The 27,182-nt window shown below is 43.4% G+C and overlaps 1 protein-coding gene across 11 annotated transcripts in view; it reads left to right on the top strand.

Moving 5' to 3' along the window:
• Positions 1–27,182, top strand: part of PKNOX1 (PBX/knotted 1 homeobox 1) — a 72,994-nt gene that overhangs the window by 4,077 nt on the left and 41,735 nt on the right. For 7 of the 11 annotated variants that reach the window (XM_039539535.1, XM_039539527.1, XM_039539531.1 and 4 more), the window contains one exon: positions 14,645–14,734. The exons of 1 other annotated variant lie outside the window; for it this stretch is intronic. The gene's annotated coding sequence lies outside the window, so the exon portion shown is untranslated. Of the gene's footprint in view, positions 1–210; positions 460–7,584; positions 7,727–14,644; positions 14,735–20,283; positions 20,449–27,182 lie in introns of those variants that run through there. 3 more of the 11 variants (XM_039539487.1, XM_039539506.1, XM_039539468.1) reach the window with 3 other exon arrangements.

The following is a 27,182-nucleotide window of genomic DNA, read 5'->3' as shown; positions in this document are numbered from 1 at the left end:
TGTGTATGGTTAAAAAGAATAATTCTATCAAGGGATTATTTTACTCCATTTTTACTGTCTTACCACGATCTGGATTGTATGAAATGTACAACTCAGCTGCTTTTCTAAGTGTTGTAAGATTCTCAGAACAGTAAGTTAAAGACAGAGCTTCAGATTTAACTCTTTGTTTTGGTTGCACCCAGACAAGAATTACAGAATACTTTATCAAAAGCCATCATATCCTTTCCCATGATTGCTGAATACTAAAATATTTTTATGCATAAGCAAATTTTTCCTTTTACTCAGTTCATTCACCGGTACTGTTTGTGATCTCACACTTCACGATCATGGAAGTGATTCTGATGTCATAAGCATGGAACATTGGTAGCCCAGAATGAAAGTGGGGGAGGGGAGAAAATACAAGGAAACCTTCATCTGACAATGTCAAATTTTAGCTAAGTCTCAAAACAAACCTGCGAGGTAAGTAAGAAGTAACAACTTAGTTTCTTCCTCTCTAGAATGGGGATACTGAGACTACATTTCTACTAGAGACCTTACAGCAGCACAGCTGTATCGATGTAGGTGCTCTATGCCGACGGGAGAGAGCTCTTCTGTTGTCATAATTAAATCATCCCCCAACAAGTGGCGGTAGCTGTCAGCAGGAGAGCCTCTCCCGCTGACATAGCGCTGTACACAGTAGTGCTTCTGTCGGGGTAACTTTTATGTTGGTTGGGATGTGTTTTTGGGTTCCCCCCCCCCCCACATCCCTGACTGACAAAAGTGCTAATGTAGACATAACCTGAGGTAAGTGACAGGTCCAAGATTGCCCTGTATTAGAACTGGAAATAAAACCTAGATCATCTGCTTTGCATACATGTGTTCTTCCTCCTTGCATGTACAGAACAAGTTTGTGGACCACTGGTTTCATATGATAAATATGTGATCTAGGGTAGAGGAGTAGTTGGTTATTCTAAATATTCATTTCAGTTCCAAGTGGCAAAGTACAATAAAAAATCTTAATTTAAATAACCCTGGACTTTGATGGGTACTGTATGGGAAGGAGGGAGGGAAAGAAGGGTTTTCAAGTTGAGAGTTTAGCTAGGTCTCAGATTGTTGTTTCTTGAGACAGTCTTTCTTGTTCTAACACAGAAATGAGACACATTGTAATAGAGTATGTCAATTACTTAGTACGTAATTTAAAGTAGTGATACTCAGTAGTTCAGGAGCCAAAGTAGTGATCAACATTACTCAAAGAGCCACAGTAGTGTGAATTCATTGTTTCATTTTCTATACATATATAATTATTCTCACAGCAAAATGACTGACCAGGTATTATTATTTTATCAGCTACAATTGTTTAATAACATAGTAAAAGCATTGTTTGGTTAATAATTAAATCATACTGTTTTAATATCATGTGCTGCAAAGAGCCTCAGGAGACGCAATAAGAAGCCCCTTGTAGCTCCTGAGCCTTAATCTCAGTATCACTGAGTGAATTTTCTAAACAATTTATAAAAACCCCAACTCTTAAAATTCAATGGTGTGCATAAGCAGTAATAAGCCGTGTTTAAATTAATGTATTATTTTGTGCTGCTATATTAAAAAACAAAAACCCCTTGTTATTCCTCATTTGTCTCTTACTGGTGAAGTTTTTAGTAAAGACTCAACCAATAACTCAGAAAAATACTTTATAAAAAATATGTAATAGTTGGGTCTACATTCCAGGCTTTGTAAAGCAGATCTTGACAACAGGGGATAGAATTACCAGTTTAAGTAATAGTCATATGCTGCCCTTAGACTGGCATTCTCTGGCTCTCTCTGGTGGAACTCCCCATCTTCTGCAGTTCCTACTGCTGATAATAAAAGGGTTATGGTGATTTACTTCTAGTGGAATAACATAAAAATGAATTACACTGCCAGCAGATTAAACCTGTGTTTGTGGGCTTTCAGGATAGTTTCTCTGCCATTTTGAGGATATAGTGAGCTTTGGGGGTAGTCACAGTGGGCTAGGCCCTCTCTACTTGCTTACTTTAGAGTTAAAAACAATGGACTAAAGAGTAGGGAAAACAGTAATACAGGCTTCGTTTTTGTTCTCTCAAATATATGTCCTACATAAGAAACATGGGGGATTCTAAAACAGGAGTTGGAACTTAAGTACATAATATGTGTTTGTATAGAATATAGAGGAGTGAGAGGTGTGTGGGTGCATGTATGTATTCACTGCTTATGCTGTACCTGTTTAGCTAACGAACTTATGTTTCCAGGTCAGTCAGTTCATAACCACTAAATTCATATATATTCTAAGTGATGAAGGTAGCAGTAACTATAGTAAGGTTGCCTGACACTCCATTATAAAATCCTTTTTTCAGTTGCTTTTAACTTTGGCAAACGTAAACCGTTTGGGCTGTCTTAAACTGAATCATTTTGGAAAGTTTCAGCTAAAACAGTTCAACCATTTCTGAGAATGAGATTAGGGAAAAATACATTTTGCCAATTATAAAACCTTACAGCCTTTGTTTTGAGGGACATGGATGCAGAGACTTGAAATTTGAGAGAGTGATTGCATTTGTGCCAGGATTATATTTTTTGCTGCCCTTGTGAAAACGTGCCCAAATTTATTGAGTTATAAGCCTCTGGAAAAAGTGTACATGTGACTAGCAGTTTGTTAGAGTTTGGCAGCTAAATTCCATGAAGATTCCTTCTGCACTGAGCATGCAGCATCCCAGGACTATAGGGGCTGAGCAGGACCTTCCCTGTAATTGTTTCTCCCAGTTACCAATACCACTGTGGTACCAGGCACAGGAACTGAGCGTCTCTCCTGTCGGTGCTCCTCCTACTGGTGCTCAGACTGCAAGAAGAGCAAGGAGGAAGCAGCCTGAGTGAAATGCAGAAGGGTAAAGAGCAGAATTGGTAATGAGGATAAGAACCTGGTGGGGAAGGGAACAGGAGTCAGGAGAGGGCAACGGGCAAGATTCAATAGGACAAAAGAGGGGAAAGGGAATGGGGGGGATAGGAACTAATGGGGGCAGAGGAAATAAGGGAGAGGGACAGGAGTTGGGTGTGGAGGCAGCAGGGGAGGGGAGGGGCCAAGATGGGAGCAGAAGGGGATAGGGAGAGGCTAGGGACAAGAGCAGAAGATGCTCTAACCATTACAGCACACTGGAATTAAACCCATTATTCTTGACTCAACATTCCTTTGCTAGCTACAAAATAGTTGTGAAAGCCACTGCCAAAATTTGTCTCACCTCCCTCTAGTAGCAGGACCACATAGAACATAGTCTTCTACTACTGCTGGTTACTCCATTATCTCATGCCAGAGGACTGTGCTCTGGATATAACCATCCCAACCCTGCTGGACTCTTGACTTATTCAGTCCACACAAGGACTATTCTCTAGAGAAGCATCTGGGTTTTGTAGAGAATGAGGCTATGGTCTTTAGGACCCTTGCTTCCTTTGTTGCAGAAGTTGGAAGGTGTTCTGTGAATAAGGCAAGGGACTGCAGGATGAGCAAAGGGTGGTCTTGTGGTTAAGACAATTGAATGCTTCACTAGAGAATTGGATTCGATCCCTGCCTCTGGAATGTAGTTCCTCTGTGATTCTGCACAAGTTACTAAACCCAGAATTTTCACAGTTAGATGCTTATTGGGTGTGCTTTGTTTTCTGGGTGCCCAAAAAGAGACACCTTGGGCCAAATTTGCAGAAGTGTGAAGAGCTCATGATTACAAGTGATGTCAATGGTAGCTCCAGTCTGAGTCTATTCATTGCTATAAAATACTAAGTACTTTGAAAAACCAGGCCTTGGGCTTCTCAAGTTGGGCACCCAGAATTAGTAGACACTTTTGACATTTTTGTCATTGGTCTCTGTACCTTAGTTCACCATGTCTAAAATGAGGATAATATCTCACAGGGATATTGTGAAGATAAATTCATTAATGTTTGTAAAGAACTAAGGTATTACATTGAGTGCACCACAGAAAAACCTTTAAGAAATTAATAATTCTTTATTCTGTGCTGGCTTTGGATGAAGTGAAATAGATAGTGTATGGGCCACACTGAATTACGAGGCTAAAATAAAATATGGAATAACTACTCATTCAAAAAGCATCATATGTTAGTCCCATATGAACCTAATTTGGCTAATTGGAGGCCAAGTGAAGCTGCTAAAGCCAGTGGGAATAGAGGACAGTGATGAGCATCCCAAGGTTCACTGGCAGGAGGCCACGAGCTTTCTAGGGTTCATGATGTAAGGAAGCTGGCATGAGCAGATGAGGGAAAATTCATTTACCAGGAAATCCTAAAGGGGTCCTGGGGACTAGTGAGGAAAGGCACCTATGGCCGAGATCCCCTTCATGGGGCCTTGAGAGCAAAAGGAGGGATAAGGAGATTTCTCCCCCCCACCCCCTCCACTTCTGAACTTCAGGTCTCCTTCCAGTCCACTTTATTCCTCACCACCATTCCTGCAGAATTTAGGAGGACAGCCCAAGTCCTGTGTTCAGTAGGAAGCTGAGAGGAAGGGAACTGTTGTGCTCTGTAGGAGAGGATCCCTGATTCTGAGTACCCTTGTGGAGTTACAGGACTTCTCTTCACCAGATGGGTGTGGGGACACGGGTTATTTGGAGACTTTGTAGCCAGCAGCCCCATGTAGTATTCACTCCAGACCTCCAGGAGACCTTCCAATCTTTGGACCCCCTTCAGTTCATAGGAAAAAGGAGCCTTCCTCCAGCTAGCCGAAGGTTTCTTTTTAAAAACCCAGGACCCTTTTAAGGTGAAATGGAGATTGCAGGCATATATATTTGGGTTAAGTGAATGTTACCTCAAGAATGCTAATGTAAAAACAAAAAAAGGAAATGTAGAGTTACGTTGCGCTTCTTAAATGAAGCATCCTAACTTGTTTAATTCTGCCTTCATAGTGATGCATTTAGAAAATTAAAAACTTGTACTTCCTTATCCGTACATACTAAAGTTTCATTTTAACAGTGACCATAAAAACAAAGTTAATGTAATCATACAATGGTTGTGCCACTTAACAACATTGTTAGTCATAAGTAGCACATATAAAATGATTTTACAAATTCCTAGTTTGACAAACTGTATATTGAAAACAGTCTTTACTCACTCATCATTAAGGACCTAATCCCATCAAATGCTGAGGGCACATAACATTTCATGTGAAATGCATAGTACCTTATAGGCTCAGTCTCTCTGATGGCACGTGGCCAAGTGTCACTACACACAAAATGATCCATATGCAGATTTAGCATGCCCAGACTATTACATTAGATTATTTACAGGAAAAAAGCAAAGATTAATGTAGTAACAAAGTAACAGTGGAAATGTCTCTATGAAACATAAATCCAGTGTTATGTAATGCATATCTTTAGCGCTCCACATGCAAAGAAATGATGAAGGTAAGCTTTTGTCTCCTCATGGGCAGAGTTCGGGTGCCTTGTTTGAGAAACTTAACATTTCCAACATTGATTTCCAATTTAACATTCTTGAAAAAGAAGATGCACTCAAACCTTAACTTTGCCTTACACTCTTTTTCATGTCTGTGTGGGGTAGTGGCTTGATTGGATCCCAAAGCAGTCAAGGGAAAAGTTACAAAGAGTCCTGTGGCACCTTATAGACTAACAGACGTATTGGAGCATGAGCTTTCGTGGGTGATTACCCACTTCATCGGATACATGTAGTGGAGTGCATCCAACGAAGTGGATATTCACCCACAAAAGCTCATGCTCCAGTAAGTCTGTTAGTCTATAAGGTGCCACAGGACTCTTTGCTGCTTTTACAGATCCAGACTAACACGGCTACCCCTCTGATAAGGGAAAAGTTATATAACAACAAATTTTCCTCTTACTGTAATGGAAAATCATACCAGTGACTTTTGTCTACGTGGGGCAATTGACTAGAATAGCTATAGCGGAATAACTGTTTCACTATAGCAGAATAATTACTCTGCTATAGCTATGCTGTTATAACTCCCCGGTGTGGGCATACTATTATGGAATAAAAGTGACACTCTGGAATAGAATGGCCATGCTGCAAAGTCACTCCAGCATAGCTATGGTGGAATCATTATTCGGCTCTAGATATGTTAGTCAATTTCCCTATAGACAAGCTCTTTTTGCAAGCTGATGCTCAGGAAATCCCATAGACACATATGAATATCCTTCAAACAAAGATTACAATATTTTTAGCTATCCTGTAAACAACAAACACAGAACAACTGTAGTATATTCTCAGTAGTGTTTAGGTAAGTCAGAGACAAGTAATCACTGCAACCGCAGTGGAATAAGTGAGTCCCTGTGACACAGTACACTCTTGTACACTATGTTGCTATATTATTGCATTAGTAAGTTCATTGATTTAAAGATATTGTTTAATGTATGCATCTGTTAAGGTGTGCACAGGTCTTCATGTTTTTAATAGAGCATTTAGTAGGCATTGAGAGAATGAATGTGCAATGTAAATTCTTCTGTTAAGATGCTAGGCTATTATTTTGTGTGCTTTCTTTTATAGAATTGGGCCTCTGGGCTCAGGTTACCTTGTTTTGGTTTTTAGCAAAACCTCAGTGGTGCTTTGCCTTTTTCAAGTGACAAAAGCAAACTGCCTTTGATTTTGACTTCCTAACCTATAGGGATATGCAGTATTTTGCACTTGCCAAGTTACTGTACCCTTTCTGACCGTATCAAGCTAAAATAGTCTCCATTTTGGCTTTCATTGGTTCCGTGGCCATTGTGATCATCTAGTCTGACCTCCTGTATAGTATGTGCCTTAGAACTTGCCCAAAATATGTCTGAGAGCAAGGGTTCTCAAGCTTTTTTTTCTGAGGCCGCCTCCTCCCTCCCAACATGCTGTAAAAACTCCACTGCTCACCACTGCCTCAACAACTGTTTTTCTGCATATAAAAAACAGGGCCATCAAGCAGGGCCCCCACAAAGCTAAATTGCTCAGGCTCAGGCTTGAGCTGTGGGTGGCGAGGTTCAGGGCCCCAGGCTTCAGCCCCGCACGATGGAGCTTCGGCTTTCTGCTCTGGGCCCCAGAGAGTCTAACATTGACCCTACTTGGCGAACCTCCTGAAATCTGTTCAGAGCCCCCCAAGGGGCCTCAGACCCCTAGCTGAGAACTGCTGTCTTAGAGCACAGCTTTTAGAAAAAATCCAATCTTGTTTTACAAATTGCCAGTGATAAAGGAGCCACCATGACGCTTGTAAATTGTTCCAATGGTAAATTACTGTCACTGTTTTAAAAAAAAAATGTTCTTATTTCCCATCTGAATTTGTCTAGATTCAACTTCTGCTATTGGATTGTGTTATACTTTTCCCAACTAATTTGAAGAACCCATTATCACATATTTGTTCCCCTTTTAGGTACTTACAGACTAATCAAGTCACCCCTTAACCTTCTTTGTTAAGCAAAATAGATTGAGCTCCTTGAGTCTATCACTATACCACATACGGTATTTTCTAATCCTTTAATAATTCTCATGACTCTCTGAACACTTTCCAGTTTATCAACATCCTTTTTGAATTGTGGACACCAGAACTGGATACAGTCTCACCAGTGCCATACATGAGGTAAAATAACCTCTCTATTTCTGCTCAAGATTCCCCTGTTCATGCATCTGAGGATCGCATTAATCCTTTTGGCCACAGTATCTCACTGGAAGCTCATGTTATGGTGATTATCCACCAGGACCCCCAGTTCTTTTTCAGAGTTGCTGCTTCCCAGGATAGAATCCCCCTCTTGTAAGTATGACCTATATTCTTTGTTCCTAGTTGTATACATTTAGATTTGGCTGTATTAAAATGCACATTGTTTGCTTGCGCCCAGTTTACCAAGCGATCCAGATCACTCTGTATCAGTGACCTGTTCTCTTCATTATTCATCACTCTAATTTTTGTGTCATCTCCAGAGTTTATTGGTGGTGATTTTATTTTCTTCCTGATCACTGATAAAAGTGTTAAATAGCATAGGACCAAAAACCAATCCCTGCAGGACCCTATGAGAAACACACCTACTTGTGACCTGTCAGCTAGCCAGCTTTTAATCCATTTAATGTATTCCATGTTAATTTTATGTCATTCTAGTTTCTTAATCAAAATGTCATGTAATACCAAGACAAATGCATTACAGAATTCTAAGTACATGACTTCAACACACCTTTATCAACCAAACTTGTAGTATCATCAAAAAAAATACCAAGTTAGTTTGACAGGATCTATTTTCCATAAATCCATGTTGATTTACATTGATTACCCTTCTTTATTAATCAAGACCCATATCAGCTCATCCATTATCTTGCCCTGGATCAATGTCAGGCTGAGAGGTCTGTAATTACATGGGTAATCTTGTTTACGATTTTAAAATATTGGAACAACATGAGCTTTCTTCCAGTATTCTGCAACTTCCTCAGCGTTCCAATACTTATTGAAAATCAACATTAACGTTCCAGTGAGCTCCTCAGCCAGTTCTTTTAAAACTCTTGGATACAAGTTATGTGGGCCTGCTGATTCAAGTGTCCAACTTCAGTAGCTGCTGTTTAACATCCTCCTGAGATACTAGTGGAATGGAAAGAATGTTATCATATGATATAACTACCTCATCTTTTTTCCCCTATATACAGAACAAAAATATATATTGAACACCTCTGCCTTTTCTGCATTACCACTGATAAATCTACCATTTTTATCTAGTACTGGGCCAATACTATTGTTAGGATTCTTGTAGTTACTAATACGCTTTAAAAAACTCCATACTGTTCTTAACTCTTCCAGTCATAGATATCTCCTTGTATCCCCTTGCTTTCCTTACCAATATTCTACCATTCCTAGCCTCTGATTTATATTAACTACTATCAACTTCTCCTTTTTTCCATTTTTATATTATATATATGTGTGTGTGTGTGCGCGCGCCTTCACGTCCTCTCTAAATCAGGTAGGGTTTTTTTGTTAACTAATATGCATTCTTCCTCAGTTGTGAGATTTTGGGCATTTAGTATGGTGTTCTTAATGATTCCCAATTATCATTCACATTTCTCTGATTAAATTCCTCCTCCCACCTGACTTTCCTCATAAGTGTGTTACATTTTGTGAAATTGGCCCTTTTAAAGTACCACGTGTATATATATTACTGGTCTGGACTTTACATATTTAGTGTGCAAACAGAATAATCAAGACATGATCACTTGTATCTTAGCTACCATTAATTTTTACTTCGGTGACCAGCTCCTTTTTATATGTTAAGATGAGGTCTTATATAGAGTTTCCCCATGTTGGATGCAACACTTTTTGAATTAGGAAATTGTGAGAAATCAGGATATTTTATTGCTGGCAGCATGAGACATCCAGAATATGTCACTCAAATTGAAGTCTTTCATGATCATGTAGCATTTTCCCCTATATATTATAGGTAAGTGTGTAAGGAGCTGGTCATCCTGTTCCCTAGTGTATTTTGCTGGTCTGTAGTAGACACCAACTAATACCCTATCTTGTGCTTTATCTGTTAGTACAGTGTTTCCCAAACTTGGGACGCTGCTTGTGTAGGGAAAGCCCCTGGCGGGCCGGGCTGGTTTGTTTACTTGCCGTGTCCGCAGGTCCGGTCAATCACAGCTCCCAGTGGCCACGGTTCGCTGCTCCAGGCCAATGGGAGCTGCTGGAAGCGGCACGGGCCGAGGGATGTGCTGGCCACCACTTTCAGCGGCCACCACTTTCAGCAGCCCCCATTGGCCTGGAGCAGCGAACCGCGGCCAGTGGGAGCCATGATTGGCCGAACCTGCGGATGCGGCAGGTAAACAAACTGGCCCATCCCATCCTGCCAGGGGCTTTCCCTACACAAGCGGCATCCCAAGTTTGGGAAACACTGTGTTAGGACATTGATCCATAAATATTCAGGATCATTTTCTTCTAATTTGTCAGTGATTCAGAAACAGGTAATGTTATTTTTGACCTAGTGCGCCACTCCCTCTCCCCTTTTGCTCACTTTATCCTTTTAAAATAGGGTGTAACCATTGATTTTTTTAAAAGCAGCAAAGAGTCTTGTGGCACCTTATAGACTAACTGACGTTTTGAAGCATGAGCTTTCGTGGGTGAATACCCACTTCGTCTGATGCATTGATTTTAACATTCTAATCACCACCAGGTTTCAGTAATACCAACCAGACTGAATTTATGCTAAAAAAATGAGCAAATCCTTTTGTTACCAGGGTCCTAGCATTGGTGTTTAGGCAATTAAAGAATTTCTTCTCTTTATGTCCTTTGTTTCCTCTAATTTTCTTCTCAACAGCTAAATCTGTGCTGTATGAGTGTTCATACCTTCTCTCTTTTTACCCTCTTTAAATCTTGCCTTATTTCTAGGGCTACACGAGGAATAAAATTAGTTTTAAAAAACCTCAGCAAAATTAGACTCAAGCCCAGGCTTCACACTGTCCCAACCTATGGAGGCCCCATGATTTCCTGTGGCACTGCAGTCTTCTTTTTCCCCCACCCCTTCTATCTCCAAAAAGATCCTTAAGAGAACAGCACATGCAAACCTCCTCCAACTCTCCCTGCATCATTTTCTCATCTGATGTCTTCTGGAGGAAAACATAGTCATCTGCTAATGCCTCAAGTATCTTCATGGGGAGGACTGCACAACCACAATCCCATGTGATTCCCTCCCATCCATATATTAACACAATTTTCTCCCACAGCATCCTGTCCCATCCAGGGTACATCTACACTACGGGATTATTCCGAATTTACATAAACCGGTTTAGTAAAACAGATTGTATAAAATCGAGTGCACATGGCCACACTAAGCACCTTAATTCGGTGGTGTGTGTCCACGGTCCGAGGCTAGCGTCGATTTCTGGAGTGTTGCACTGTGGGTAGCTATTCCGTAGCTATCCCATAGTTCCCGCAGTCTCCCCCGCCCCTTGGAATTCTGGGTTGAGATCCCAGTGCCTGATGGGGGCAAAAATCATTGTCGCGGGTGGTTCTGGGTAAATGTCGTCAGTCATTCCTTCCTCCTGGAAAGCAACGGCAGACAATCATTTTGCGCCCTTTTTCCCTGGATTGCCCTGGCAGACGCCATAGCGTGGCAACCATGGAGCCTGTTTTGCCTTTTGTCACTGTCACCGTATGTGTACTAGATGCCGCGGACAGAGGCAATTCAGCAGCGCTACACAGCAGCATTCATTTGCTTTTGCATGACAGCAGAGATGGTTAGCAGCCGTTCTGTACCATCTACCATGCCATTGTAAATTGGCAATGAGATGACGGTTACCAGTCCTATTGCACTATACCTTCTGCTGCTGTCATAGGTGCCCCTGGCTGAGATCAGCCGGGGGCACAAAAGACAAAAATGGGAATGACTCCCCGAGTCAATCCCTCCTTTATGGTATCTAAAAATAGAATCAGTCCTGCCTAGAATACGGGGCAAGTGTACTAGAGATCCAGTGTATCAGAGAACTAGAGAGCACAGCCGCTCCATGTCAGATCATGCAGGAATGATGAGCTGCATGCCATTCACGGGATGCTCCTGCAACAACCCCACCTGTTGCTTCCCTCCTCCCCCAGCCTTCCTGGGCTACCGTTGCAGTGTCCCCCCCATTTGTGTGCTGAAGTAATAAAGAATGCAGGAATAAGAAACAGTGACTTGTTAGTGAAATGAAATGAGGGGAAGGCAGCCTCCAGCTGCTATGATAGTCCAGGCAGGACATTAAGCAGTGTGGGGGAGAGGAGCCCAGCATCCTGCTGCTATGATAGTCCAGGCAGTACAGAATCTTTTCTTTACACATGAAGGGCGGGGGCTGATGGAGCTCAGCCCCCTGTTGCTATGATGAAGATGGTTACCAGTCGTTCTGTACCGTCTAGTGGGAATGACCGGGAGGCCAGTCAGGAGCACTCATGGGCTGATGACGAGGACGGATAGCAGTCCTATTGCACTACACCATCTGCCACAAGGCTGATGATGACGACAGATATCAGCCATATTGTACCATCAGCCACCAAGTTGGGGGGGCGAGGATGCTACAGTACAGTGCTGCAGCATCGCGTCTACCAGCAGCATTCAGTACACATAGGGTGACATTTAAAAGAGTCAAGAGACGATTTTTTTCCCTTTTCCTTCTGGGGGCGGGGGGTGGGGGTACATTGACGAGCTATGCCCTGAACCACCGCGGACAATGTGTTTGACCCTACAGGTATTGGGAGCTCAGCCAAGAATGCAAATACTTTTCGGAGACTGCAGGAACTGTGGGATAGCTTGCGTCCTCGGTCCCCCCTCCCTCCCTCCATGAGTGTCCATTTGATTCTTTGGCTTTCCGTTACACTTGTCATGCAGCAGCGTGCTGAGTCTCTGCTATGGCGTCTGTCTGGAGATTTTTTTAAAAATACTTTGGACTTTCATCTTCTGTAATGGAGCTCTGATAGAACAGATTTGCCTGCCCATACAGCGATCACATCTGTACGGTTCATGCTGGAGCTCTTTTTGGATTTTGTTTTCGGACTGCATCGCCAGTCGTGCTGATCGGAGCTCCACGCTGGGCAAACAGGAAATTATATTCAAAAGTCCGTGGGGCTTTTCCTGTCTACCTGGCCAGTGCATCCAAGTTCAGATTGCTGTCCAGAGTGGCCAGTGGTGCACTGTGGGATACCGCCCGGAGGCCAATACCGTCGACTTGCGGCCACACTAACCCTAATCCGATATGGCAATACCGATATTAGCGCTACTCCTCTCGTTGGGGAGGAGTACAGAAACCGGTTTAAAGAGCCCTTTATATCGATATAAAGGGCCTCTTAGTGTGGACGGGTGTGGCGTTGAATCAGTTTAATGCTCCTAAAACCGGTTTAAACGCGTAGTGTAGACCAGGCCCCAGTCTCCACACTTCAGCAGTACCCTTCCACCTAGGTTTTGTCCTCCTTAAGCACCTTTTTCTGCTCACACTTGGTGTCTTACATGAGGGAGGGTCAAGGGACTGTTTTTAATTCCTAGAGGAGCAGTGTTAACCCTCCCCCATAGAGTAGAATACAATCTCTAGCCCACAACAATACATATAACATGTACCAATAACATTCATAAAACTAATATAGTAATCCCCAGACATACTGCATGCAGTTGCAGTACTGAGGCCACAGGATCTCTCTCCACAAAGACAACAGTGAGGAGTTGCAGAAAACAAGGGGTGTCCAGCTGCTTGGGGGAGGTGGGGCTTTGGTGGATAAGGGAGAATGTACTATGAGCCACTGTGTCCTCATTATAGTTTATCCCAGGAATAAAAAACTGGCCCTTTGAGGTATTGGTTCTACACTGAACACAACTGAAGTTCTAGATCTCAAATCCAACCATTTCCAATTCAGTTTCCAAAATTTAGTTGTGGGGTTTGTCTTTTTTCATTCTAGCTACATTTTAGAAAAAATGCTATATGATTAGAAATATGGAGTCTTGAATAACTGAATACATATTACATAAAATAATAAATAATACATTTATTTTAAATTGCAACTGTGTATTAGAGAATTAAGCTGTTGTTTCACTGCTTGACCTCTGTATGGCGTTAGCATCTTGACCATTCCCCTGAGAGTTTTGTTGACCATAAATTTTGCTCCTGGGTTAACTGCCATTTTTCAATAGTGTTTTCAGGAACCATATTTTCTGAGTACATTTTCATAATTTCTGCATCAGTTTTATGATCGTTTTAAATGCTAGTTTTGAAATGTCAAACATAATTCAATATTAAGTGCTAATTTAAAGAAGGCTTTTTAAACTGCTTTGTAAACTTATAATACAACCTACTAGCTCTCTGCATATGGGATGAATAATTCCTAACATTATATTCTGCATATTTTTTCATGTAGTATTTTGAGAGAGTACAATTAAGGATATCAAAAAAGCTGATTAATAGTTCTTGACTCTGTGTTTTGATTTGATATGGAAGAGCTTTCTTTAAGACAGTACGCAGTTGTTCCGATTTGCCATCACTAGATTTATTTTGGATTTATTTTGCCTTGTGTTGCCCAAGCAAATGGATGTTGATCCAGAGAGTAAAATACAAAGGTTCCTCATACAGTGGAAAGAAGATCAGCAGTCACAATATTTGCTTTCTTTTGCAAGCACTAGCACAGGGGTAGGCAACCTATGGCACAGGTGCCGAAGGCAGCACGCGAGCTGATTTTCAGTGGCACTCACACTGCCTGGGTCCTGGCCAACGGTCCATGGGTCTCAGCATTTTAATTTAATTTTAAATGAAGCTTCTTAAACATTTTGAAACCTTATTTACTTTACATACAATAGTTTAGTTATATATTATAGACTTATAGAAAGAGACCTTCTAAAAAGGTTAAAATGTATTACTGGCACGCAAAACCTTCAATTAGAGTGAATAAATGAAGACTCTGCACACCACTTCTGAAAGATTGCCGACCCCTGCACTAGCAAAAGCAATGTTGGAGGTTGTAAGATGAGGGCAAGTCAACAATAAAGACTAGGCAGTTTATTCTTTTTTTTTTTTTAATATGTCCTTCCCCCACCAATAGAAATGGTAGAAAAAGCATCTTACCATTACATTTTTTTTAGTAACCCTTGTTTTTATTACTCTGTTTTCTGGGGAAAAAAATTCATTTCCAGCTGATAAGCTATTGACCAAATTATTATTTCCTTCTGAATTTTTCCTTGTTGGTTCCTAGGTGTGTATCTGCTATCTTGTGCAGCAAGGAGCCTGGAATTCAATCTGCTGGAATAGGACAATGGCCTCTACGTCCAGTTGAAATAAAGGGGTGAGCAGCTTCCTTGCAGCTGGTACCATGTTAACTCCTCCTTTAACAGGCAGTGTGCAGATGGAGGCATATTCCATTGTATTTTGCTCGCTACCCTGCCTTGGGCAGGAGAAATACCTTTTTTTTTTTTTTTTTTAAACTTTGCTGTGTATGAACACAAAAACATGGATGGTTGTATAAGGGGCGGCGGGGGCGGCCGGCCCCTGGCCCCCGAGGGGGCGGCGGGGCAGCAGGGGCGGCGGGCTTGCCGCCGCTACCGTGCCTGCGGGTCTACGGCGCCGGGAGGGCCGGACGCCCGCGAGGGCATGACCCTTCGCGCTGCTCGCTGCTGCGGGCTGCTGGACCTCTCCGCAGGCACTGCGACTGCAACCTCAACCGAGCGCAGACCAGCGAACGGCGCCGCGAGCTCCAGCTGTCAGCGAGCGCGCGCGACCAGCCTCCGCAGTCGCGCCGCAGGAGGTCCGCTGCTTCCGCGGCTCGGGGGCACCTCCCGGGCATGATTGCTTGGGGCGGCCAAATTTGTAGAGCCGCCCCTGATAGAAAGTACTGGTACTACTACCGGTACTGCTACTAGTCATACTGGATCAGGTCAGTGGTCCACATCTATCTGTCTGTCTAACTGTGGCCAGTACTAAATGCTTCAGAGGAAGGTGTAGTTTAATAAACAAAAAGTCCTATAAGGAATAATTATGCACCAATAATTCCATAGGAGAAGTTTCTTCATGACCCCAGACAACTAATGCTTGGTTTATACCCTGAAGAATGAGGTTTTATATCTCTTATAACTATCTGCCGTATTTAGTCTTACTGCAGATGACATTGTTTATATCTGTTTCTTTATTGAATCCTACAAATCTCTCTTTTAGCCATATCTTGCACCAATGAATCCCACAAGGTAGTTATGCCTTGAGTTAATATCATTGGGTATCCACTTTCTTAGTTTATTATGAGAGTAAATAGGAGCACATTATTGACCTGTATACCATTAAGCATTTTATATACCCGATTCAGCTCACATGTTGATCTCCTGTCTAAACTACATAGATGGTCTTGTTCATACAAGGAACTCTTTCCATGCCTCTAATCATCATTGTTGCTCTTCTGTGAACCTTCTCTATTTCTGCTCTATCCTTTTTTTAATTGAATTATATTTTTGCTGTCTAGAATTGATTGCAGTATTACAAATGAGGATGTACAGCCAATTTATATAAAGACACTATATTATGTTTTTTCTTATATTATCCCTTTCTTAATAAAACCTAACAATTTGTTTTTACCACCACTACATAATGAACAGATATGTTTCTTTAGTTATACACAATGAAGACTCAGTCTTTCCTCATAGACATAGAATCATAGACTTTAAGGTCAGAAGGGACCATTATGATCATCTAGTCTGACCTCCTGCACAACGCAGGTCACAGAATCTCACCCACCCACTCCTGTAATAAACCCTAACCTCTGTCTGAGCTATTGAAGTCCTCAAATCATGGTTTAAAGACTTCAAGGTGCAGAGAATTCTCCAGCAAGTGACCTGTGCCCCACGCTGCAGAGGAAGGTGAAAAACCTCCAGGGCCTCTGCCAATCTGCCCTGGAGGAAAATTCCTTCCTGACACCAAATATGGTGATCAGCTAAACCTTGAGCATGTGGGCAAGACTCACCAGCCAGACACCCAGGGAAGAATTCTCTGTAGTAACTCAGATTCCACCCCATCTAACTTCCCGTCACAGGCCATTGGGCATATTTACCGCTAATAGTCAAAAGATCAATTAATTGCCAAAATTAGAATATCCCATCATACCATCCCTTCCATAAACTTATCAAGCTTAGTCTTGAAGCCAGATATGTCTTTTGCCCCCACTGCTCCCCTTGGAAGGCTGTTCCAGAATTTCACTCCTCTGATTAGAAACCTTGTTCTAATTTCAAGTCTAAACTTCCTAGTGTCCAGTTTATATCCATTTGTTCTTGTGTCCACATTGGTACTGATCTTAAATAATTCCTCTCCTTCCCTAGTATTTATCCCTCTGATATATTTATAGAGAGCAATCATATCTCCCCTCAGCCTTCTTTTGTTTAGGCTAAACAAGCCACGTTCTTTGAATCTCTTTTCATAAGACAGATTTTCCATTCCTCAGATCATCCTAGTCGCCCTTCTTTGTACCTGTTCCAGTTTGAATTTATCCTTCTTAAACATGGGAGACCAGAACTGTAAACAGTATTCTAGATGAGGTCTCACCAGGGCCTTGTATAATGGTGGCTTCAGTTAATTTAGAGCCAATCAGTGTGCATGATTAGCTCAAATTGTTCTTTTCAGTTTGCATTACCTCAGAGTTGTCTTTGCTGAACTTTTATCTGTCATTGTCTTGTCCAGTATCCTCCTCATCCACCGAAATCCACAGAAGGAGGCTATGGGGAGGACAGCTCTGATAGGATTCTTTTTAGAGGTCCTCCTCAAATGTTCCATTTAGAGGAAGCAGCAAAGAATCCTGTGGCACCTTATAGACTAACAGACGTTTTTGCAGCATGAGCTTTCGTGGGTGAATACCCACTTCTTGCATCCGAAGAAGTGGGTATTCACCCACGAAAGCTCATGCTGCAAAAACGTCTGTTAGTCTATAAGGTGCCACAGGATTCTTTGCTGCTTTTACAGAACCAGACTAACACGGCTACCCCTCTGATACTTGACACCATTTAGAGGAGATGATGTTGGAGCCCTTCTCAGTGGAATGGGCTATGGATCTGCTTCCAAATACCAAATCTCTCTTCCTCCTCCCCTTCCACATAGGCGGGGGAGATGCAAATGTGGGGCGTCCTCTCTGTGTCAGAATCAGGCATGATGGGGTCATCCAGGCTGTTGTTAGGACCTTGTTAAGTTCCTCATGTTCTTCTGTAGTGTTGACTAGTTTACATAACTTATCTGCAGATTTTGCCACCATACTGTTCGCACTCATTTTCAGGTCCGTTAATAGTGGTATGAAATTACATTAGTCTGAAAAAGATTCCTTTGGACAGACTCCCTATTAACCTCTTTACACATTGAAAATTAATGATTTATTCCTATTTTCTGTTTTCTCTGTCTTGACTAGTTTCTTACTAAGAACAGAACATCATCTCTCATTCTGTGACAACATAGTTTCCATGTGAAACAGCCTTCTGTGAGGGACTTAATATGAACTTTCAAAAGGATTTTACCAAATTATATCTTCTGGTTCTCCTTTATCCATTTAATTCGACTTATTCAAATAATTATAGGAGCTCAGAGAGGCACAATGTAAATTTATAGAGCCATGTTGATTTGTCTCTCTATCACCATCAGATATGAAATGCGAGTAGCCTATAACAGTAGGGAAAATGTACAGTTCTTCTCCTCACTGCATTTACAAGTGAAGACATCTACATGGTTTCCCCAAGCATAAACTATCAGATAAAACAGAAAGAGACACACCTGAAGATATGATGAAACTCTGAGAAAGCTGCTACTTTAGAATGTGGCCCTTCAGAATCATACAAATTTTACTGAAACCTCCACTTTAACTGGTAAGATGAACATTGGTCATTACAAGACTGCTTAGTCCTCACAATCATGTGTCTCAGTACAGTAACAAAATATTCACTTATAGCGCGGAACCGTGCATGGATCCCAAATTTAATTACCTTCATTGGAATCCATGGTAACACGGTCCCTGCTATAACATGGTCCCCACATTAATGTGGAACCACGCATGGATCCAAAACTCTGCGTTCTAGCGAGGGTCCGGTGTACAAGTTTGATTAGTAAGTGCATTTATTCCTTCTATTCCCACCTTCCCCTTTTTTATAACTTCTGTAGTGGAGAAGTCTGTAACATTTTGCCATTCCAAAAAAAGATACTGAATCTATAATTTTATGGAGATGGAGTAGCAGTTAACTGATACCCTTCAAGGTAAATATTCTCCTCTAGTAAATATATGGGACAGTGGAATTTAAATAGTAAACCCAAGACACATGTAGCAAGAACTTTGAAATGTTCCTCATTCTTTCCATTCCATAATAAAATAGTGGAATGACACTAACCTAGTAGTCATTACTTAATACATTTGGGTTAGAAAATAGAAACCTCCAAGTATCTAAGGATTTGAAAAAACATGTTGATCTAATTCCCAAGAAAATAAATGAAAATTTGGCTTATGAAACCCTTTATTTAAATACTTTATAATTTCATTATCCTTTATTTTATTTTTTATTGACCTTTCCTAACGTGTTATTTATAAAGCAGTATAAAATGTGAACCTTTTATTAGTCCTTGTTACATTAATGAGTGGTGCCTCACAATATTTAGCACCACATTTAAGAAATTAAATAGCAAAAATCTATATTAAAATAAAGTTGTTTCTTAGTGCTATAAAAGTTTTCCGGAACATAAATACTCTCACCATCCTGAAGAGATTAGTCTTAGTCTTAGTTAGATCAGATAAGCACAAGGCATAGGAAAGCTGGATTTATTTTAAGGAGGGCAGAGAAGGAATGTCTCTGAGGAAGCCAAGGTGGTTGTTCCAGGAGTAGTTGGTGACAGTCTAGAAGGCAGAGATCTAAGAATGGAAGAAGGATTCGAAGGAAGGAGGAAGGCAAGTGTTCAGTGGGAGGAGGAAGAAAGCATGGGAAATTGAGGGTAGAAGAAATAATGAGAGCAAAGATGTAAGTGGAAGACAGATTATGTAAACCTTTCTAGGTGATGAAAAGGAGCTTTAATTTTATACAACAAGAGATTGGAAGGATGGAAGAATTAATAGGCTGCAGGTTTAAAACAAATAAAAGGAAGTACTACTTCACACAATGCAAAGTCAACCAGTGGAACTCATTGCCAGGGTGATATTGTGAAGGCTAAAACTATAACTGGGTTCAAAAGAGAATTAGATAAGTTCATGGAGGACAGGTCTGTCAATGGCTATTAACCAATATTATCAGGGATGCAATCCCATGCTCTGGATCTCGTCAGCCTCTAATTGCCAGAAACTGTGAGTGGATGACAGGGGATGGATCACTTGATATAAATATAGTCTGTTCATTCCCTCTGAAGCATCTGGCATTGGCTACTATTGGAAGACAGGATACTGGGCTAAATGGACCATTGGTCTGACCCAGTATGATCATTCTTATGTTCTTAAGAATAAAATGTGGTATTCAAATGGTATGTAAGAAAACTAACATTAGTAGCATATTGGAATGGTAAAAAATAATTGAAAGTTATAAGAATCAAGATAAGAGGATGACTGGATGTAGACATGTTTTGAGCAGTGGTCATAATGAGAAAAGGATAGATATGGAAATATTAAAGGAAGAAACAACTGGAATTACAGGAAGTGGATACATGAAGAGGAGGAGAGAGAATATAGATTTTGGAAGTATTGTAAAGTTTTCAGAGAAGGGAGAGGTTTTAGTAGAAAATCTTAAACCTGTTTTAATATGTCTTAAATTTGAAATGGCAGTTAAACATGCAAGAATAGATTCTTCTTCGAGTAGTGTCCCTATGGGTGCTTCACCTTAGGTGTGTATGTGTCCCTGTACCTAGGATCTGAGATTTTCGGTAGCAGTGCCTGTTGGACTGCACATGAGCTCCTTCTCCTCCGTCTCACATTGTGAGCGGCAGCTATATAGCGCTGTTTAGACCAACCACCATCAGTTCCTTTGCAACCCCCCTTGGCCAGAAATGGAGTCCTTGCAGAGCCCTTTCTAGGCAAGTGCCTTTAGTGCCCTTTATAATTTTTTTTTTAAATTTAGCTCGTTAATAGTTGCTTCCATTTTCTTTCCCTTTATCTCCTTGTTTAAAAAAAAATTTTTTTTTCTTCCTCGTTACCCTTTAGGTCAGATTGGTGTTTCCCTAAATTCTTCCCTTCACAGGAGTTATCCCTACATGGGGTTATGCCAGGATACCCCGGGTTCAAAAGGTGCCTCTCCTGCTGGGAGGCCATCTCCATGAGCAATGGGCACTCCCGGTGCATTTGTTGCTTGGGAGAATTGCACTTCCCACAAAAATGCACCCACTGTCTCAAGCTCAAAACTCGGGCCCGAAAAGCCCGTGAATTGAATCTGAAACTTTTTATGATGGAGAGTTTGCTGCAGCCAATCTCAGACCCCAGCCCTGGCATTTCTCCAGAGTAGCGATCACCGACATCTGCCGCCTCACACTCTCCACTATCCATGAAGAGAAAGGCAGCAGACTCTCAAAAAGAGAGTAAGAAAAGGGCCACAAGTTTGCCTACCAAAGAACTATCCCAGAGAGTTCCCTGACAAGGTTGGGAGCCTCCACTCCATCAGGTACTAAGCACAGTACCTTTGACTCCCCTGGGATCTCCAGTACTAACACTGCCAATAAGTCCAAGAACCCCAAGAAGGCTGGACTAGACAAGACTGCACTATCAGGTGACAGAGGCAAAGACAGCACAGAGTACATCACCTAAACACACAGTACCAAGCACTTTGGCACTGACAAGAACTTTTCCACCACCTATCTCACAATCGACAGAGTGCATAGTCATCTTGGCACTGTCAGCGCCAACAGTATTGGCATTGATGCATGTGTCTCCGATGGTACCAATGTTGATGCCGGTGCTGCAGGAATTTAGATTCCCAAAAGACCTGGTCATCTCTGAGACTCTGGAATCACCCCTGCTTCGCACTGAGCTCCCAGCGGTACACACCTCTCCCTCCAGAGTTCAACCAGTACCACATTGTTCACTATCACCATCTGGGACTGCTTGCTCCTTCTCAAGTGAAGATGATGAAGTTCTGTATTCTACACAGTGTGAACCGCACACACATACTAGATACCAGGAGACCAGATGTGATTCAGGGCCTTGGTATGGGCACCCCATAGATGCCCCCCCCCCCATGCCTGTGCCCATGCAATGGCCTTGCTGGGATTCATGGGTTGCTTTTACACAACAGTTTCCCAGAGGGAGAGTACTCAGAAGGAAAGACCTAGACACTCCTTATCCTCCTCAGTATCCAGATCTCAGCCTGAAGGACAATCTTTTGAGGAGCAGGGGAGAATAGAGGAAACTACACCTCCGACCTACATCTTCTTATCTTCACCAGACAAGACGATTATGCCACACTCTCTCTCTCTCTCTCTCTCCCCCCACACCCCCAACATCAGTAGATGGCTTCAAACAATTTCAAGAGCTATTCCAAAAAATTGCAGACTCTCCAGATCCCATTGGAAGAAGTGAATCACAGCACAAGTTGCTGGACATACTGCAAACCTCCACATCTGCCAAGATAGCGCTTCCTATCAATGAAGCCCTTTTAGACCCATCCAAGATTGTCTGGCAGATACCCAAGGCCTGTGAAAGTGTGGGATCATTGTCCAGGATGGGTTGTAGATCCCTGATGATGCGTTGGAGGGGCTTTAGCTGGGGACTGTATGTGATGGCCAGTGGAGTCCTGTTGGTTTCTTTCTTGGGTGGCAGGCCAATCCTCGACCACAGACAACCTGCCAACCTGAAGCATATTCTCACCAGTAACTGCACACCGCATCATAGTAACTCTAGCTCAGGAACCAATCCATGCAACAAACCTCGATGCCAACTCTGCCCACATATCTACACCAGCAACACCATCACAGGACCTAACCAGATCAGCCACACCATCACCGGTTCATTCACCTGCACATCCACCAATGTAATATATGCCATCATATGCCAGCAATGCCCTTCTGCTATGTACATTGGCCAAACTGGACAGTCTCTAAGGAAAAGGATAAATGGACACAAATCAGATATTAGGAATGGCAATATACAAAAACCTGTAGGAGAACACTTCAACCTCCCTGGCCACACAATAGTAGATCTTAAGGTGGCCATCCTCCAGCAAAAAAACTTTAGGACCAGACTTCTAAGAGAAACTGCTGAGCTTCAGTTCATTTGCAAATTTGACACCATCAGTTTAGGATTAAACAAAGACTGTGAATGGCTTGCCAACTACAGAACCAGTTTCTCCTCCCTTGGTTTTCACACCTCAACTGCTAGAACAGGGCCTCATCCTCCTTGATTGATCTAACCTCGTTATCTCTAGCTTGCTTCTTGCTTGCATATATATACCTGCCCCTGGAAATTTCCACTCTTGCATCCAACGAAGTGGGCATTCACCCACGAAAGCTCATGCTACAAAACGTCTGTTAGTCTATAAGGTGCCACAGGATTCTTTGCAACTATCAACCAGTGTCCATCAGTTTGGCGACCAGTTGTTCTTCGAGTGCTTGCTCATGTCTATTCCACAGTAGGTGTGCGTGCTTGCTACGTGCACTGGTGCTGGAAGTTTTTCCCTCAGCAGAACCTGTAGGGGGAGCACTGTTGCCACCCCTGGAGTGGTGCCGTGATAGCGCGCTATAAGGGGAGCTGTGCGCTCCCACTACCCTCAGTTCCTTCTTGCCACCAGTGATGATGCATCGGAACTACTCACTCCAGCTTTGCTGCAGTTCATCCCAGACCCAAGGTTTGTGGTCGACCGGATTGCTGTCCCTTCACATAAACATCAGGGAACTCAGGGCAATATGCTTAGCCTGTGTGGCATTCAGCTCATAGCTACGCGGCAAGGTGGTCAGAGTATTCACGGACAACACTGCCACGGGGCGAGGTCTTCGGCCCTCTGCCAGGAAGCCCTAAGCCTCTGGGACTTCTGTGTAGCCCACAACATCTTCCTGAAGGCTTTCCAACTGCCAGGTGTCAACAACACGCAGGCCGATTTGCTTGAGCAAGGTTTTCTTCTCCCAACACGAGTGGTTGCTCCACCCAGAAGTCACTCATCAGCTCTTCCAAGCGTGGGGCACTCCCCAAGTAAACTTGTTTGTGACCCGACAGAACCGCCGTTGCCACAGGTTCTGCTTCAGGGCGGGTGTGGGGAGGAACGCGATCTCGGACGCCTTCCTCCTGTCATGGTCGGGTCAACTCCTTTACGCTTTTCCCGTTTCCCTTCATTGCCAAGGTCCTGGAGAAAGTAAAAACGAACAAGGCATGCGTCCTTTTGATCGCCTCAGCTTGGTCCCGGCATCATTGGTATGGGACCCTTCTAGGCTTACTCGTGGCCCTCCCCGGCTGTTGCCACTCCACCTGGACCTACTCTCCCAGGACCGGGGCTGCCTCCTCCACCCCAGTCTGGCCAGCCTCCATCTGACAGCGTGGCTGATCAGTGGCTAGATGTGGAGGAGAGAATGTGTTCGGAGAAGATCAGGCGTGTCCTCCTCAAAAGTAGGAGGCCACCCATGCGCTGAGCCTACCTGGCAAAGTGGTACTGGTTCTCCAGGTGGGTGGGAGAGCGGGGTGTTTCCCCAATGACTGCCCCACTCCAACTTATCCTTGAGTACCTGCTTCACCTTAGGACTCAAAGCCTGGCCCCTTCCTCTGTCAGAGTGCACCTGGTGGCTATTTCAGTGTTCCATCCGCCGGGGCAGGGCTGCTCGGTTTTCTCCCATGCCATGACCGGGCATTTCCTCAAGGGGCTGGACTGGTCCTTCCCTTATGTTAGAACCCCTGTCCCTCAGTGAGACCTAAATTTGGTGCTATTCTGCCTTACGGGGCTCCCGTTCGAACCCCTGGCCACATGCTCGTTGTCTCACCTTTCCTGGAAGTTAGCCTTCCTCGTGGCCATCACCTCAGCCCGGCAGGTCTCGGAGCTCAGTGCCTTGACCTGCGACCCCCCGTTACACTGTCTTTCACAAAGACAAGGTTCAGCTCCATCCACACCTAAGGTGGTCTCTGTTTTTCACATGAGCCAGGACATCTTCCTACCTGTTCTCTGCCCTAAGCCGCATACCTCTAATGAAGAACGCCGCCTCCATACGCTCGACGTATGCAGAGCTCTGGCCTTTTATCTGGAGTGGACTAAGTCGTTCCACAGGTTTTTGCAACTCTTTGTTGCTTTGGCCGAGCGCATGAGGGGCCAACTGATCTCCACCCAGAGGCTTTCCCGGTGGATTACATTGTGTATCCACACATGCTACGACCTAGCAGGGGTTCCCGCACCACCTATTGTAAGGGCTCACTCGACAAGGGCTCAGGCCTCGTCAGCTGCCTTTGTGGCCCATGTCCCTATCCAGGATATCTGTAAAGCCGCTACCTCGTCCTCAGTACACACGTTCACGTCACACTATGCGATCATCTCCCACACCAGGGATGATGCTGTTTTCGGTAGGGCTGTGCTTCAGCCAGGGAATCTGTGAACTCCTACTCACCTCCATCAGACACAGCTTGCAGTCACCTACTGTGGAATACACATGAGCAAGCACTTGAAGAAGAAAGGACAGTTACCTGTTCCGTAATTGGCGTTCTTCGAGATGTGTTGCTCATGTCTGTTCCACGTCCCGCCCTCCTTCCCCTCTGTCGGAGTTGGTCTGGCAAGAGGGAACTGAGGGTGCAGGGAGCGCGCAGCTCTCCTTATAGTGCACTATAGTGGCGCCACTCCAGGGGTCGCAGCAGCGCTCCCCCTACAGGTACTGCTGAGGGAAAATTTCCGGCACCGGTGCACGTGGCGAGCAAGCACACCTACTGTGGAATAGACATGAGCAACACATCTCGAAGAATGCCAGTTACTCTCCTATCCCATTCTATACAGCATGGCAGACTATCACCTTGGACACGTGGGTCTTGAAAACTTATCCATGAAGGTTTCTTGGTTCCATTTCTCTCCCTCCTACCTCCCATCCCCTCCATTTTCAGGGGCCTCTCTCATGAGCACCTACTACAGGAGGGAATAAACCATCTGCTGCATTTGGGTGCGATAGAACCTGTTACAACCCAATGCAGAGGGAAAGGATTTTATTCCAGCTACTTCTTAATCCCAAAAAAGAACAGGGGCTGGAGACCCATTCTAGACTTAAGAAAATTCAACAAATTTGTCAAATTACAATTCAGGATGGTCACACTCTCAACAATAATTCCAGTACTGAACCAGGAGGACTGGTTCTTGGCCCCTGGCCTCCAAGATGTGTATTTCCATGTTACTACACATCCTTCCCACAGGAAATTCCTAAAATTCATCCTGGGGCCAGATCACTACCAGTACAAGGTACTACCTTTTGGCCTGTCTACAGCACCCAGAGTATTCTCCAAAGTCCTGGTGGTACACATCAGAAAGCACAGAATTATGATATTCCCATAATTGGATGATTGTCTAATCAAAGCCACCTCTCAAGACAACGCAGTCATGGCTACGCAGATGATTGTGGACCTTTTCTCACAACTTGGTCTAGAAATAAACGCTCAAAAAATCAACAGTGACACCAGTACAACACCTAGAATTCAAGGGGGCCTACCTCAACACACTGGAGGCCAAAGCCACCTTACCAGCACACAGATTCACTAACCTAGCAAATTTGATTGCTACAGTACGAGCCAGTCAGAACCTGTTTTACAACTCCTAGGGCATGTGGCCATGACCACCTTTGTGGTAAAACATGCCAGACCACATATGCAATGTCTTCAAGTCTGGCTTCAGACAGTATATGCCTTGCACAGGCATAGTCTAAGCAAAACTCTCTCGATTCCAATTGAAGTCAAGAACTCCTTGTTCCTACATTCATCTATCAATGAAGATGGCCTTTCATGTAGCCATCACACCTGCTTGTAGCATGGGGAAAATTGGAACCCTTCTGGCGTACCCGTCCTACAGGGTCTTCTTCAAAGATAATGTCACATTAAGACCCCCACCCAAGGTGCCATCTTCATTCCATCTGAACCAACCTATCCACCTTCCATCTTTCTTCTCTAAGCCACAAGGAAATAAACAAGAGGCCCTTTTCCACATGCTAGATGTTCGTACGGCATTGGCCTTCTATTGTAGCTTTCCTGAACAATGTACCAATACCAGAGATTTGTAGAGCAGCATCCTGGCTGTCAGTGCACTACGCAATTGAGCAGGACTTGGCATCAGAGGCTCTGTTAAGGCTGGCTGACTGTCCTATCATCAGTAACAAAGCCAAATCTGAAGCCCCAGCCTTCCAACTAGGGGGACTGCTCTACAGTCACCTAAGGTGGAGCATCTATAGGGACACTCCTCAAAGAAGAAGAGAAGGTTACTCACTCTGCAATAACTGAGGTTCTTTGAGATGTGTGTCCCTATGGGTTCTCCACTACCCACCCTCTGCCCCGTTGCTTTCGAGTTCAAACATGGACTCTGCAGTAGAGAAGAACTGATAGCGGTTGGACTGCACAGTTCTATATAGCCACCACTCATGTTGTGGGATGGGGTGCATATGTGGCCCAATGGGCACTGCTACCAAAAATCTCTGCTCCTAGGCGCAGGGACACAGACGCATCTAAGGTGGAGCACCCATAGGGGGACACATCTCAAAGAACCTCAGTTACTGCACGGCGTGAGTAACCTTCTCTTCTTCTTTGAGTAGTGTTCCTATAGATGCTCCACCTTAGGTGGACTGGAGAGCAGTGCCTCCTTCCATATTTAGCTAGAAATATG

The sequence above is a fragment of the Mauremys reevesii genome, linkage group 1, assembly GCF_016161935.1.
Source record: "Mauremys reevesii isolate NIE-2019 linkage group 1, ASM1616193v1, whole genome shotgun sequence".
Lineage (NCBI taxonomy): Eukaryota > Metazoa > Chordata > Testudines > Geoemydidae > Mauremys > Mauremys reevesii.
Note: the sequence above shows the minus strand (reverse complement) of the source record. Positions and strands in the feature narration are given on the sequence as shown.